At 33.9% G+C, this 14,758-nt stretch overlaps 1 pseudogene; it reads left to right on the forward strand.

The window, feature by feature from the left end:
* Window positions 1-8,905: 8,905 nt before the first annotated feature.
* On the forward strand, window positions 8,906-10,008 carry LOC101426086 (stearoyl-CoA desaturase-like; annotated as a pseudogene).
* The last annotated feature ends 4,750 nt before the right edge of the window (window positions 10,009-14,758 follow it).

A 14,758-nucleotide genomic window follows, 5' to 3' on the forward strand; every position in this document is an offset into this window, starting at 1 on the left:
GTTATAGTCCCAACTCTTTAAAAATATGTTTTTTTGGAAGCTGGAGGGTATCTAAAAAATTAGGTGTCAATACTTTACTTCATTGTACAATATGAAGAGTTAAGGTCAATAGCTATTTATTTTATTTTTATTTTTATTTTTATTTTTATTTTTATTTTTATTTTTATTTTTATTTTTTTGAGGTACCAGGTCCAGGTATTGAACCCAGGACCTCATATGTGGGAAGAGAGAGCTCAAACCCTAAGCAACATCTGCCCCCGAGTTGTTTTTTTGCTTGTTGTTTGTTTTTTGTTTTGTTTTTAGGAGGCGCCAGAAACTGAACCCATGACCTCCCATTTGGGAAGCAGGCACTCAACTGCTGGAGCCACATCTGCTCTACTCAATAGCTATTTAAATAATTTTCTGAAGGCCATAAAGTTAGATCTGTGATGAAAAAATTTTCAGGATCTTGGGAATTATCAAATCCAGCCATTTCATTTAAGGGGTAAGAAAATACTCAAGTAGTATAATTTTGTTTTTCACTTTAATATAAACATTTTAATAAACATGTTTTCCACTATCTTTTCTAAATCCCAAGAAACCCCATGTGCCCTTATCTGCCGACAAAGAAATACATGATTTTGGAAACTGTATTATTTGTATTAAATGAGAATCTATGGCCCATGCCTCAGAGCTTGGCTCATATGCATCTGCCAAAAAAATCATCTGTTGTTTTATGTTAGGCAAAAGAAGAAAGAAGATAGAGGCATGTGTTTCATTTTCACTTGCATTGAAATGTCTTACACAAAACTGTAATAAAGTTTTTCCATGAAACACTGTATATGTACTACAATATCCTTCTGTGACTGCTTCTCTGACATCAAATAATTGCCATGATAACCACTGTGTCATCCCACACAGGATTTCCTTCCCTGGATTTGGCACATAACTTTGGATCCTTCTGAACTCCAATGTTCTTTGTAAATATTTGTCCATCGTTTAAGAGAATTGATTTACTAGTTGTGCTAAGATATTATTATTAATTCCTTAATATCTTATGCATTTCAATGAATATAATTTCATTTTAGGAGTGATATACTGAAATAGAAGATTTACTCTAGGAAGTGAGTCTTTAAAACAAAGATATTTTTCACTGACCAACAGTGGAAACCAGGAACCCCATGGTAAATCTGTGAAATCTGTGCTTTCAGTTGGCTAAAAAAAAAAAAAAATCTGTTTTCAATCCAACCCAAATAGAGATGTCTGCTTTATCTCTGAATAGATTTGCCCTTATTCCAAAACTCACAATAACAAACCAAGAATATTCTCTTTCCACTGTCATTATTCCTACAACTCTGCAGACAACCAGAGAGAGATAGGAACCCCACTGTAGTTCTGAGTAAGAGTAGAAATGTTCATCCCATTGCCCAAGTTAAGTAAAGTTGAGTAAAGTTATTCTTGATAAAATGGTATAATATAGAGAGGTAAATTAAACCAAATACATGTGTGTAGATGTACGTGTAGGCACAGGACAAACTTATAAAATATTATTTTAATGTGGTATATTTAAGTTTTAAAAGTAAGTCACGTAGTAAATGTAACATCCTCTTTTTTTTTTAATCTACATATTTTCATGCATAAGGCATCAGTATTCATGCTCTAATTATGCATATAAGTTGAAAGTTCTATTTCTAAAAGCCAAATAGAATGAATTATATTATGATGCCAGAAGAGGCTAGCCTAGAATTGTGGCAAAAAAAAAAAAAAAAAAGTCTAGACATAAAGCAAAATATAAAAATTGGCTATTTCACAAACATCAATTTCTCATATTCACATCAGCATCATCAGTTATTACGGAGAAATGTTTCCATTTTCCAGTTCTAAATTTTTTCCCTTAAAACTAATCAGTACCAAAGACAATGAGAAATATAACTGATACAAAAAACACTTTCTGTGGGTTCTAGTGTTGATTCTACTGCTCTCTAAAGTAGTTTACTAGACAACAAGCTTCTACAGATGCTGTTTTCTCCATCTGCATTTTGAGATTTAGATTCACTCCCCTAAGATCCTTTTGCTATTTTAGCCCAAAATCTGTTCTTTGTTTTCATATGGTGATAGAATCCCTGATATTAGCTAAGCATATCACTATCCTAAATAAAGACTATGTGTACCAGAATTTATTAAAGCATGGTTTTTGCCATGTGACTAGGTTCTAGCCAATGAAATGTAGTTGAAAGTAGTGTCTGCAATTTCTGGAGCACATCCTTAAATGAAAAAGTCTTCTCCTTTTCTTCTACATCCTCCATCCCGCTGCCTTGAGGATGTACCTGATGGCTGACACTAAGTCAGATCTCGTGAATATGAAGACACCATGAAAATAAAGGCTTTGTATCACAAAAAGCATCTCTAGCAATTTATGTAAGTAGAATTCCATCCTTCAATGCTTAGTAAATACCTTTGGGACTGTCCTTTATTGTTAACTAAGATTGAATGGAATTTTTTTAAGTTTGTGAATTCTATTAGGGTAGCCAGCTTTGCCTTCAAGGTTACTGTGTACTTGTTTATTTGGTACTTGCATCCTACCTTCAGTTTTAACACTTTTTCGATTTTCTTTCCTAGTTCCTTCATTTCACCAACTTTTTACTGAAATTCAGAATTAACAGATATGTTGAAAGATTCTGTTCCCTCTCCTTCCTCACTCAGTAAGTTTTCTAATTAACTCTGTTGCAAATCTGCATGTCTTCCTTATCCTTTCTCTTTCAGAATAACTGTTTCAATGCGGATCTTTGTTGTTATTATTTGTTTGTTCCTTTTGGCTGCTTCTTTGGTCAGTTTTATAGCAGCTGCTATTATAGAATTTATGTGATAGTCCCCTTTCTGTAAACTGCTATGTATTTATTCACATCTCTTTTGGATCCACTAAAATGATTTTAATTCAGTTTTTGACAGTTCTTGGAACTGTCAAAAAATTTGACATTTTTTAATGTCAATCAGGTATGTAATGATAATACTCTTTTGAAAGAGATAAAAAGAAAAAAGGACCATTTATACATAAAGAAGTCTTTACAATGAGACTAATATTGTTCATAGCTGACTCATAAATTTAAAAATTATTTCATTTACTATTAAAGAAGTTTATATTTTGAAATGTGATTCATTTTATTTTTATTGACACATTCAAAATCACATATCACATAATTTTATCATTCAAATATATGAATTCCTTCTGTTGAAATGACCTAAATTACAATGGTATATAATGCATTTCATGTTCATATATTTATAAATAATAAAAACCTAAAAATACTTTTAAAGGCGGTGTTGCATTTACCAGATCGTAAAAACTAGAAGATAGAGTTGAAGGCAAAACTTTTAAGAATCTGTAAATGTATGGTCATAATTATATAATATTTAATGTTTCCAGTTTTCATGGTTGCCTAAAACTCTTCTATGACCCTCTGGGAAATCTCAATTTTAAAAACACTAAAGTAGAAAAAAAAATGTGTGCATTTAATAAAAACCCCAAGGATAATAACAACGTCTTTACATGTATATAAAACTTCTCAATATTCAAATTACTTTTGTATGTATTTTTGGTCGTGATGACAGTCCAATGAAACAGCTAGTTCTTACATTAAGATTGTATTTTGAATTTGTGGGAACTGAGGCTCTAATAACTTCAGTTATAAGTATTATATGTTTTCCATACAATAATTAGATAACTATTGTTATGTGTCCCCACCGATGTCTGTCAAAGTGTAATTATTAAGTTTACTGTTTCTGTTTTCACTAAAATGGGTTTTGTCTATTTAAAAAATATTGAAGTAAGAACTGATCACACTTTTACATGCAAACTTATGTAGTACCGAATAGAAATACACACGGGGGGTTTTGATTTCAGTCCATGCTTTATACACTAAGTTATTACTTCTAAACTTTTAATGTGTATACCAATCATCTGGGAATCTTGGTTATATATATATATTCTGATTCAATAATTCTGGGTAGTGCCAGATAGCTGCTTCTCTAACAAGTTCCCAGGTGAAATGCTGATGCTACTCTTGAATGATCCACAGTTTGAACAGCAAGGCTTTCAGGAGCTTTTTATGAGTATAGAAGAGGGACTAGTTATTTTACCTTGCAAGAGCATGTCATGTCCCACAGAGGACTTATGGCTCCCAGTGTATGCTGAGGTATTTTTTTTTTTTACCCATCTTCTCTTAAGTTATTTGCATTTTTGTTACCCCTTTTCAGAAACTTATGTACAGGGACTCTATTATTGAGTTCTGTCAGTATGGGCTACCTTGATCATCTCACCTTTTCTGGGCTACCTCCCCTGGCTACACTTACATTCAAGTAAATTAATATGCATTCTTCTCTATTGTTTTTCTACGCTTATAAAATCACATAAAACATAAATAGGGTTGCAAATATATTTTTATATTTCCTCGTTTTACAAAAATGTGATGATATTAATCTACCTTTCTTTATGTTACAGTTTTAAATTAATATATCAGATGGTAATGCCTTCACATGTTTCATAGTTTGGATACACCATATTTTATTCAAACTTTTTAAAATAGATTAACATTCCTTCATATTATTTCAGTTTTTCTGACAACACTGTTACAACAAAGATTCTTCTAGTGAGGTTTTTATTTCCACAATGTATATTTACAGAGAAAATATTGAATATACATATTTTAATAGATTTTCCATTTAACTTTTGTGTTTCTACTAATGATATATGATATTTCACTCTTTTAGTGGCAACAGTAAGTGTTGCTAATGAAAGAAAATGCATTGGAAATATCATATAATGTAACATAATATCAATAATCTCTAGTATATCTATTTCCTATCTAAATTCCAGAATTTATGGCCAGTGTATATTATAAATGTTAATTCAGTTGCAAATTTTTGCCTTAATCATTTATAGGTATATTAATTTTATTTAAGGTATACTTTGTGATACAGGAGATTTTGTTTTTTTTAAATCATCTTGCCAAATATATGCACCTTTTTCCCCTCTCAGTTTTTGGTTTTCTGGTGAAAGATTCATCATTAAAGTTTTTCCCAACCAATAGGCTATTCATTTAATCTCTTACATCTTATTACAAGATGCTTAATTTTTTTAATTAAAATTTATATTTACACTTAGAATTAGTTCATCTGAAATTTATTTTTGTAAGTTGTATGAAACAATAGTCTATTTATTTCCTTCCATGTGAAATGCCAGTTGGGTCAACACATGTGGATCATTGCATTCCCACTAAATTATAAAACAGTATTATCAAACATAAAATTTCTATAAATGTTGGGATATATTTTTTCTCTAGTTTATTCTACTCTTGGATTTTTCTTTTTTTATAACAATAACAATTTTTAGTTCAAATGATTTTATATTATTTTAGTATCTTATAAGACTAATATATATAACTATTCTTCTTTGTTACAATTATCTTGGCTATTCTCAGGAGGCATTTATTTTTCAAAAAGATTAATTAACTTAATTAACTTTTGTCATGAATCCAATGGAAATTGCATTAATTTATAATTCAGAGACAGATGACAATTTTGTTGAATTAATGTTTCCATCAAAAACATAACATGTCATTCTAATATTCAGATTTTATTTCATAATATTTGCAAGTTTGAAAAGTTTTCTTAATAGAGTATAGCACTTGATATACCGGATTTTAACTCTACTACCTTATTCAAAGCTTACTACTTATGCTATTTCATCATTATTTGATTTTTCCACTTTTGTAATTTGTTGAATTACTCAGGATGCTTTTTATATTCTCCCTTGGAAGATTTCCATTTCTCACTATGATATATTAGCTTTTAATAGACAAACTTGTCTCTTCAAGAATATGAATAAAAGCTATAAGAAATACTAAAAACAGCTCTTTGAAGGTAATAGAGATCAACCAAGGCAGCCACAATTTTAAAGGGCCAAAATTCCAGCAAAAACCAAAAGTGTTGACTGACATTCTCTGTTACTTTTCTCTCCAGGTATATACTGATTAATAACAGCAGAAAATTTAGTGAACACAGAAAGAGTGGTTTATAAGTTTTGTGATCCTGTGGGGCAAGGAGAATATGTATTTGGAATTCAAGGCTACAAAGGGAGCTAATATTGGAGGAACAAGACCTTGTGGAAAATTAGGCTGCAGAGAAATGGGCCTGACATTATGCACTTCTTTATTCCTTAATGTATTAGCCATTTCCTAAACTCATGAGGCAAAGGCTAAGAAATTGAGGGAACATGTAATTAATGATCTAAGGTAAGGTATCAGCAAACTACAGTTAAAATGTCAAATCTGGCCCACCACCTGTTATTGTAAAGTTTTTTATTTTTGGAATAAAGACATACTTGTTCATGCATGTATTGTCTAAGGATATTTTTGTACTTCAGTAGTAGAATGGAGTAGTTGCAACAGAGACCATACAACCTGCAGTCTAAAATATTTATGATTTGACTTTTCACAGAAAAAGTTTGCCCACTTCTGATCCCAACCAAAACACTTTCAATCACAAATGGGGGAACTTCTTGATATTTATATTAAGAAAAAGAGGTAAACTAGGATTACCTATGCAAAACAGTTATATCAACACCATGCTGACAATATGAAAAGAAATCTATAATGAAGAGAATTAAAAGTTCAAAGAGTCTACAAGAATTTCATAGTCCTAAGGAGATAAAAATCAAAGTTCAAGACCTTCCAGCAAGAAAATTTCTGATTAACAACCCAGCCATTCAGTTGACATACTTGAAGCGTTATGTCTTATGAGTAAGACCCAACAGAAAATTGACTAACCTTCACAAAGTCTGAACTATTCCTTCCTTTTGTGAACCAAATAAAGTATCTCCTACTCTAACTGCAATCTGGAACTAAAGTAAACAGACAATAGAGGAATATAACATCACACAGAAGCTGTAAAATTTTTCGGTCATAATGCTGACATTAAATTAAAAACTTTAGGATTGCCAGGAGATGTTATCAAAATGACAGAAATTGAAAAGAAAAAAAAATCAGGCTATAGAAATAAACTCAGATTATAACGATATTAGAGTTATCAGACAGCATTTTAACTCACTGTGATTAATATATCTGAGGGAAGAAAGAAAAACAAACAAACATGGGGACTTAGAGAACTTGCATCTATAAAGGAAGAGAAAAAATGAACTTAGGAAATTCTAAATATGAGAAATACAGTAACTTTAATTTAAAATTTAATGAGTGGATTTGAAAGTAGATTGAGCAAACAAAAGAGAAATAGAAGATAGAAGAGAAAAAATTCCAGTAAAACACAGAAAAGATCAAATGAGCCAATGAAATGACATTCATATAACTGGAATCAAGTGTTCCAGGAAAAGAGGGAAAGACATTTTCTCTATGTAGAGAGAGAGAGAACAAAATCAGATTCAATAGTAGGTGCTGTTTCTCCATAGCCAGCGGTCTCAAACATGACCAGCACAGGGAAATGTCCTGTGTGCAGCATGCCTTCCCTGTGTTTGTGTGCCATAGTGCAGGAACCTCGCCCCCTCCCTGGCAGGTCTAGAAATATTACCAGGGTGTGAGCTAGATGTCATAAAACAAGCACACCAGAATCAGACTGTCTCCAGCGAATAATTACTTATGCTCAGGACAAAAGGAGAAAGAGAACACTAACACCCCCTTATCTGCTGGGGGATTGTGTGTTATCCCTCTAGGTCAACATGCCTGCTCCTGAGTATGGTATGCATTTGTGAGCCCCACAGAAAGATGGCTGAAAACATTTTGGCTATGACCTTTTCAAATCCCATAAAAGATTAATGCCACAGAATTAAAGTGATCTTCGAAACCCAAGCAGGATAAACAGAAGGAAAATCACATTGAGATGCACTGCAGCGGGACCAATGAAGAAAAAAGAAACAAAAATAAAACTCTGAACTGATTAGAAAGAAAAATGATATATTAACTTCAAGGGGACAGTTATATAACTTCAAAGGGATAACTCCAAATGAATAGCTGACCACTCATCAAACATAGTAAGAAAGCAAATAGAATCATAGCAATGCAGGTTGAGATGAAAAGCAAAAGAAAAGATGAAGATCAGGTAAATTTTAAATGAATAGCAATAGTAGAAAACAATAAAAACAATATATTGTGGGATTTAAAATGTATCTAAAATTGAAAGATTAAACTATAGCAGCAAAAGAGGACTACATAAATGAACTTCAAGTATTCTATGTGCTTACACAAAGAAAAGATTGGAAAAGAAAATATATTAAATTTAACTGATAGTAGATCATAAAAGTCAAGGCTTAAATTGTTGATCAACAACAATTGCTAAGGTAACTATTAAGAGTATGTAAGGATAATGTATAACTAAGCACATAAGGGGAGAATGGAATAATGTTTATAATTATAATTTACACAAAAAAAGAGAAAATGAAGAAAATGGGAAGAAAAAGAAAGGGAGAAATTGAAAAATATTAAGATGGAAAATGTAAACCCAAATATATCAGTATTTGAAGTAAGTATAAATAAACTAAACCCTTCAATAAAACACTATGGGAAAAGATAAAGGTGACACAGGTACAAAGTAAAAGAATATAAAACAATACACTGTGTATACACTAACCTAAAATGTTACATTAAAAAAACAGGGGGGTTGATGATTTTGCCCCTGTTAATAGTTAATAAAAGGGGTCTGAGGAAATATGGGGCATAGTTACCCCCTGCCTTCTATAGCTTTAGATCCCCAGCCTCAGGAGAGCCACACACACAGCAGGTTGGTTTAGATACGATGCAGCGTGCAAAGCACAGAGAAGGGTTCCTTTCTAGCACAACACCAAAGCAGTCTCTGATCTAGTGTCTGTCTCTATTGTCCCTAACTCAGTTCCACAGTCTCTACCCTGGAAAAGTGATCCAAGCATCAGAGAGCCCAGATGCAGGCCCACTTACTGCCAGAGGAGATCTCTAGCTCCTATGCAACCACCACCACTAACACCATCACAGACCTCCTTCCAGGGTTCTGCAGAATGGAGCAGGCAAGTTAGAGAAGATTCCCCTACACATGGAAAGAGACATGCCCTGAAATGAAAAATGATTTAAATAACCCAAGCGACCAGATTAAGGAGAGCTGAAGACCCAAGCTTGAATATATTTGGAGAAACATCAACCTGTTTCTGTTACCTTGGGAGCCTTGTATAGAACCATAATTCTTACCATTTGCCAGATCTAAACTTAACTCTGGGCATTTTTCTACTATTTCATGAGTGTGCTGTTCATGACAGCAGGAGCTCTTTGTGGAGTCACCAAGCTTATAAAGCCCATCTGCCCCTGTGGGTCTTCCAGTTCATTGTTAACATCGTGGCATTCCAGAATGACATTTATGAATGGGCTTGAGACCACTGTGTCCACCATCAGTTTTTAGAAATAAGTGTTGATCCTCATAATTCCCAACATGGTCTTTTCTTCTCTCATGTAGGTTTGATGTGTACAAATATCCAGCTATCAAAAAGAAGGGTGGTTTGCTAGACTTGTCTGACCTAAAAGCTGAGAAGATGGTGAAGTTACAGAGGAGAAACTGCAAAGTCACTGTACTGCTGATGTGCTTCATCCTGACCACAATGGTGCCTGTTATTTTGGGGTAAAACTTTTCAATATAGATTGTTCATTGCCACTTTATTGTGTTATGCCATTGTGCTCAATGCCACTTGGTTAGTGAACAGCCACCTCTATGGATATCACACTAATGACAAGAACATTTGTCTCTCAAGAGAATATCCTGGTTTCTCTCTGGGAGCTGTGGTTGAGGGATTCCACCATTATCACTACTCCTTTCCCTAAGTCTATTCCACCAGTGAGTACCATTGGCACCTCAACTTCACAATTTTTCATCAACTGCATGGCTGCCATCAGTCTAGCATATGACCTGAAGGAAGTGTCCAAGGCTGCCACCCTTGCTAGGATTAAAATAACTGGAGATGACACAAAAGGACAAATATTGCTAGGTCTCACTAATATGAACTAAATACAAAGAATAAACACATGGAATGAAAAGCCAGAGTGTAGGTTGTTAAGAGAAAAGAGTAGAGATGAGAATGTGTACTTATGCTTAATGTATATAGAAGTTTTAAATAACTTGTTTTTAAAAGTGTGGAAATGGATGGAGTTGATGGTAGCACATTATAGTGAGTAGAACTAATTCAGCTAATGTATAAATGGGATTGTGGCTGAAAAGGGTAGTCTAGGGATGTAAAGGTCAACTGAAGGAAATCTAGAGAATAACCTAAATACTGAACATAGTGAACCCAGAGGTGGATAAGAATTGTGGTTAATAGCACAAATACAAGAATGTCCTTCTATGAACTAGAACAAATGTACCTCACTATTGCAAGTTGATAAGAATGTGGAGAAGCATGGGAAAAATGCAATTAATGTAATCTATAGGCTATAGTTAACAGCAATACTGAAATATTCTTACATCAATATGAAAGATGTACTGTGTTAATAGGGAATATGGAAAAAAATACAAAATGTACACTACAGACCATAGTTAGTGGTAATAGACTGATAACATTATCTCATAATCTGTAACAAACATTCCATAGCAAGGTAGTGTGCTGGTGGAGGGGTGTTGTATGGGAATTCTACACATATGCATGACTGTTTTATAAGTTCACAACCTCTTTAATAAAAATATATTAAAATTTTTTATTTCAAGCAATGGCAAATCTCAATATATTAATAATTACAAGGAAGCTAAATTTTTAAAAAAGCATCTGAAGCATTTTAGTTTTTTTTAATTTTACTCTAAAAGTCAGCTGGTCAGAGACTTAATGTTCTGTTTATTAATTACTGAATAATGTTATCAGGATGCTAAATTTGACGATGTTAACCCATTCTAGTCCAGTATTATTTTAAATGTAAAAGTATTGAAAGTTAACAACTCTGCCTTATGATGCTAAACTGATATTCTTATTTCTTCTCTCATCTTGCTCTCTTCTGTCCCACTGGCTTTCTCATTGCCTTCAAGCAAGCAGCAGGCCAGTCCTTAGAAGGTGTCAATCTTCCAAGACCTAGCCAACCTTCCCATTGTATAACATTAGGGAATTTTGTTCCAGATAATGCCATTCCAGATAATGCCTTGTCTTGAGCTACAGGGTAAATGGCTCAAGCTAGAAATAAATCTGCAAGGCCCTTGTTGATTACCTTCAGCCCTGGCTTTTTCTAGTTGGAATGCAAAATATCCTTATTTGGCACAAGGCTTTTCTGAAACAGTGAGATTGTCAGGAGAGTGTTAACACACATGGTATGATTGTCAAGTAAAGATTGAGGCAGGGTGGAACAAGAGAACGTTCCTGCTATAACCAGAAGATAGAGCTGCCTATCTGGTGAGGACCGCAAGCCCTTCCACACAGCATGATTCCTTTCTTTCCAGACTCTGAGTATGGAATGGTCATGGAGCTTGGCAATGCTAGAATACAAAAACAGGTTTTAAGGCTTAGTCTGGAGATAAAGAAGAACTGTTTAGTTACAGTAAAAGTAATCATTGTTGGGGAAGCAGTTGTGGCTCAATCAATTGGGCTCCTGTCTACCATATGGGAGGCCCTGGGTTCTCATCTCAGGACCTCCTTGTGAAGGCAAGCTGGCCTGTGCCCACAGAGAGCTGATGGCCCATGCCCACAGAGAGCTGGCACAACAAGATGATGTAATGAAAATAAGGGAGACAAGCAGACACAGAAGAATGCACAGCAAATGGACACAGAGAGCAGGCAGCAAGCAAGATGTGGGGGGAGGGGGAGGGAATAAAAATAAATAAATAAATAAATCTTTAAAAACAAAAACTAATCACTGTTGGGGAAAGATTATGGATGTTTTTCCCTTAAATAACAGGGATATTTCTTATTTCATATAACAACAATTCTTGACATTGGGTGTCTACAGAATTGGTGACTCCAACAGGTCATGAATTCATCAAAGTTCTTTCATCTTTCTACTCTGCCATCTTCAGAATCTTGGTCAGTTCCCCTCATAATTCCAAGATGGTTACAAAATTTCTAGACATCCAGAAAAAAGGAAGGCTTTTAGGAGGTAGTTGGGTTAAAAATAAATAAATAAATATTTATTTACTTATTTGTTTGTTTATATATTCTATGTATGTCTGTATCCTTGGTTGGGAGAGAACCAGTGGAATATACAGGTACCCAAAACTCTATGTGGATGTTTGAGTCATCACTTTTGCTGTTCAGCTGGACTGGCTCCTTCGGGAACAAACATGATCAGTTTAGATTTAATTTTTTGTGGCTCTAAAAGTCACCTCTTCACATTGACTGTGATCAAATAGTGAGTTCTTAGAACACTTGTCTCTTTCCTGTATTCATCCTCTTTATTTTCTCCTAACACAGCTAGAAATATCTATATGAATTCACCTATTATTCTAATAATTTATGTTTCCTTTCCTGAAATTTGTTAATTTGCAGATTTACTCTCTCACTAATAAAAAGAACATTAAAATAATTCACTTATGGTGCTTACCTCTGAAAGAGGGATGCTTGAAGACACTTTGAAGGAGAGGGAGAATTAATTAGAATGTCTGCTTCCCACTCACTGCTGGACAAGAAATGAAGAGGTTTGATGACAGGGTCTGTAGGCAGTTCCCAAGAGATAACTACGACGGAAGGGCTCTAAGAACACATTGCAAGGGGATGCAGATGATTACTAAGAAAGCCATTGGGTGTCCTAATTTGATACTTGATTGTACAAACAAGTTAGAGGTTAGGTTCATTACTTCTTATGTGAATTGAATAAATAGAGCCTAGAAGAGATAGCCTGGACTAAAGGCATCCTTGTCTTTCGTGCTGTTCATCTCAGTATGAAAGAATTGAAGGGAATATCTCTATAGTTTATCTGCTGACTTGTTATGTCTACTGCCTGGAAATGTCTATGGGTAATTTTAATTGCACAGGTCCTCAGATGCTTGATTTATAATATATGAACAATAGAAGCAGCTTTCATTTCTTTCTATTCTAATCATGTTATCTGAATCTAATTCATACCATGGCCCTACACAAGGCTGGGCAGAGATCCTCATTAAGGGCCCCAGAGGGTAGGTGTTCTGAGCAAGGAATACTATTTTTAAGATTCTACAGTTCAATTTCAGTGGCATATTAATGATTCAGAAACTCAGATCTGATCAAGAGTTTGAATTTTTAACAGTCCTTGCTTTGTATCCTGACAACTGATTTGGGTGTCTTGCATCTTTTCCAATTGGTGTTGCATATGAATCTGTCCTCTACTCCCTCCCAGTTGTCTCCCTTTGTGAAGTTTCTTTGTACCTGGGAGTCTATAGAAGTGGCTGGTAGAAAAAAGGGCCTGGCTGTAAAATTATCAGTACAGCTATTTTATGAGTTTAATTTTGGAAACTTTTCTTAGGGCTATTTTTATTAAATGCCCACAATTGATGGGAGGTGGAATTAATTTGAATGCATTACATTTATAACTTTTAGATTAAAGGATGGTTGTAGCATTTAAAATGGAAAATTTCCTTCTTGGTTTGTTAGTATCCTGAGTGTATTCTCTGTAAGTGTAGCTCAAATGGGTCAGGGTAAATCCATTATTTACATTAGGGTCCACTGTTTTTGTTGTGCAGTCCTATGTTGTTTTTTATTATTTTTATTCTAGTAACATTTATATAACTTTAATCTCCCCCATTCAACCACCTTCAGATAGGTAATTCAGTATGTTCAAAATGTTGTGATATTATCACACCACCATTCATTCCAAAATTTTTCCATTAACCCAAATAGAAACTCTAGTTTGAGCGTTAACTTTCTTTTCTCAATACTACCCTTACTCCTGATAAACTCTATTCTAGTTTATGACTCTATGAATTTGCTTATTCTAATTATTACATATCAGTGAGATCATATGTGTCTTTTTAATGTCTGGCTTATTTCACACATGGTATCGTCAAGGTTCATCCATGTTATGGCATGTATCAGGGCTTCATTCCATTTCTATGACTGCATATTATCCCATTGTATGTGTATACCACACTTTGCTTATATTGACTCATTTCATGATGGACACATAAGTTGTCAATATGAATATTGAAAATATCTATTTGTATCCCTGCTTCCAATTATTTGGGTATAATCCTAGATGTGGAATTGACAGGCCATATGGTAATTCCTTACTCAATTTTCTTAGGAACCACCAAACTATTTTTCACAGCAGGAGCTCTATTTTACATCTCCACCAACAATTAATGAATGTCCCTATTTCTTCACATCATCTCCAATAGTTGTAATCTTCCACTTTTTAAATAGAAGCCATTCTCCTAGTTATGACACAGTATCTCATGGTGAGTTTGATTTGCATTTCCCTAATGGCTAATGATGCTCAGCAAGTTTTCATGTGCTCTTTGGCTATTTGTTTATCTTCTTTGAAGAAATGTCTATTCAAGGCTTTTGCCCATTTTTAATTGGGTTATTTGTCTTTTTGTTGTAGTAGTCCATTATTTATTCTTATTATCAAACCCTTATTGGACATGTGATTCCAAATTCTTTTCTCTCACTATGTAATTTGTATTTTTACTCCCATGATAAAGTATTTTGATGCACTAAAGTTTTTTTGTTTTCTTTTAGTTTTCTTGTGGTCCCATCTCTATATATTTTCTTTTGTTGCTTGTGCTTTCAACGTAAAGTCTTAGAAACCACTGTCTAACACAAGGTCCTGAAGAGACTTCCTTAGTTTTCTTCCAGGAGTTCTACAGTTCT

Source organism: Dasypus novemcinctus, chromosome 2 (assembly GCF_030445035.2).
Source record: "Dasypus novemcinctus isolate mDasNov1 chromosome 2, mDasNov1.1.hap2, whole genome shotgun sequence".
NCBI classification, from domain to species: domain Eukaryota; kingdom Metazoa; phylum Chordata; class Mammalia; order Cingulata; family Dasypodidae; genus Dasypus; species Dasypus novemcinctus.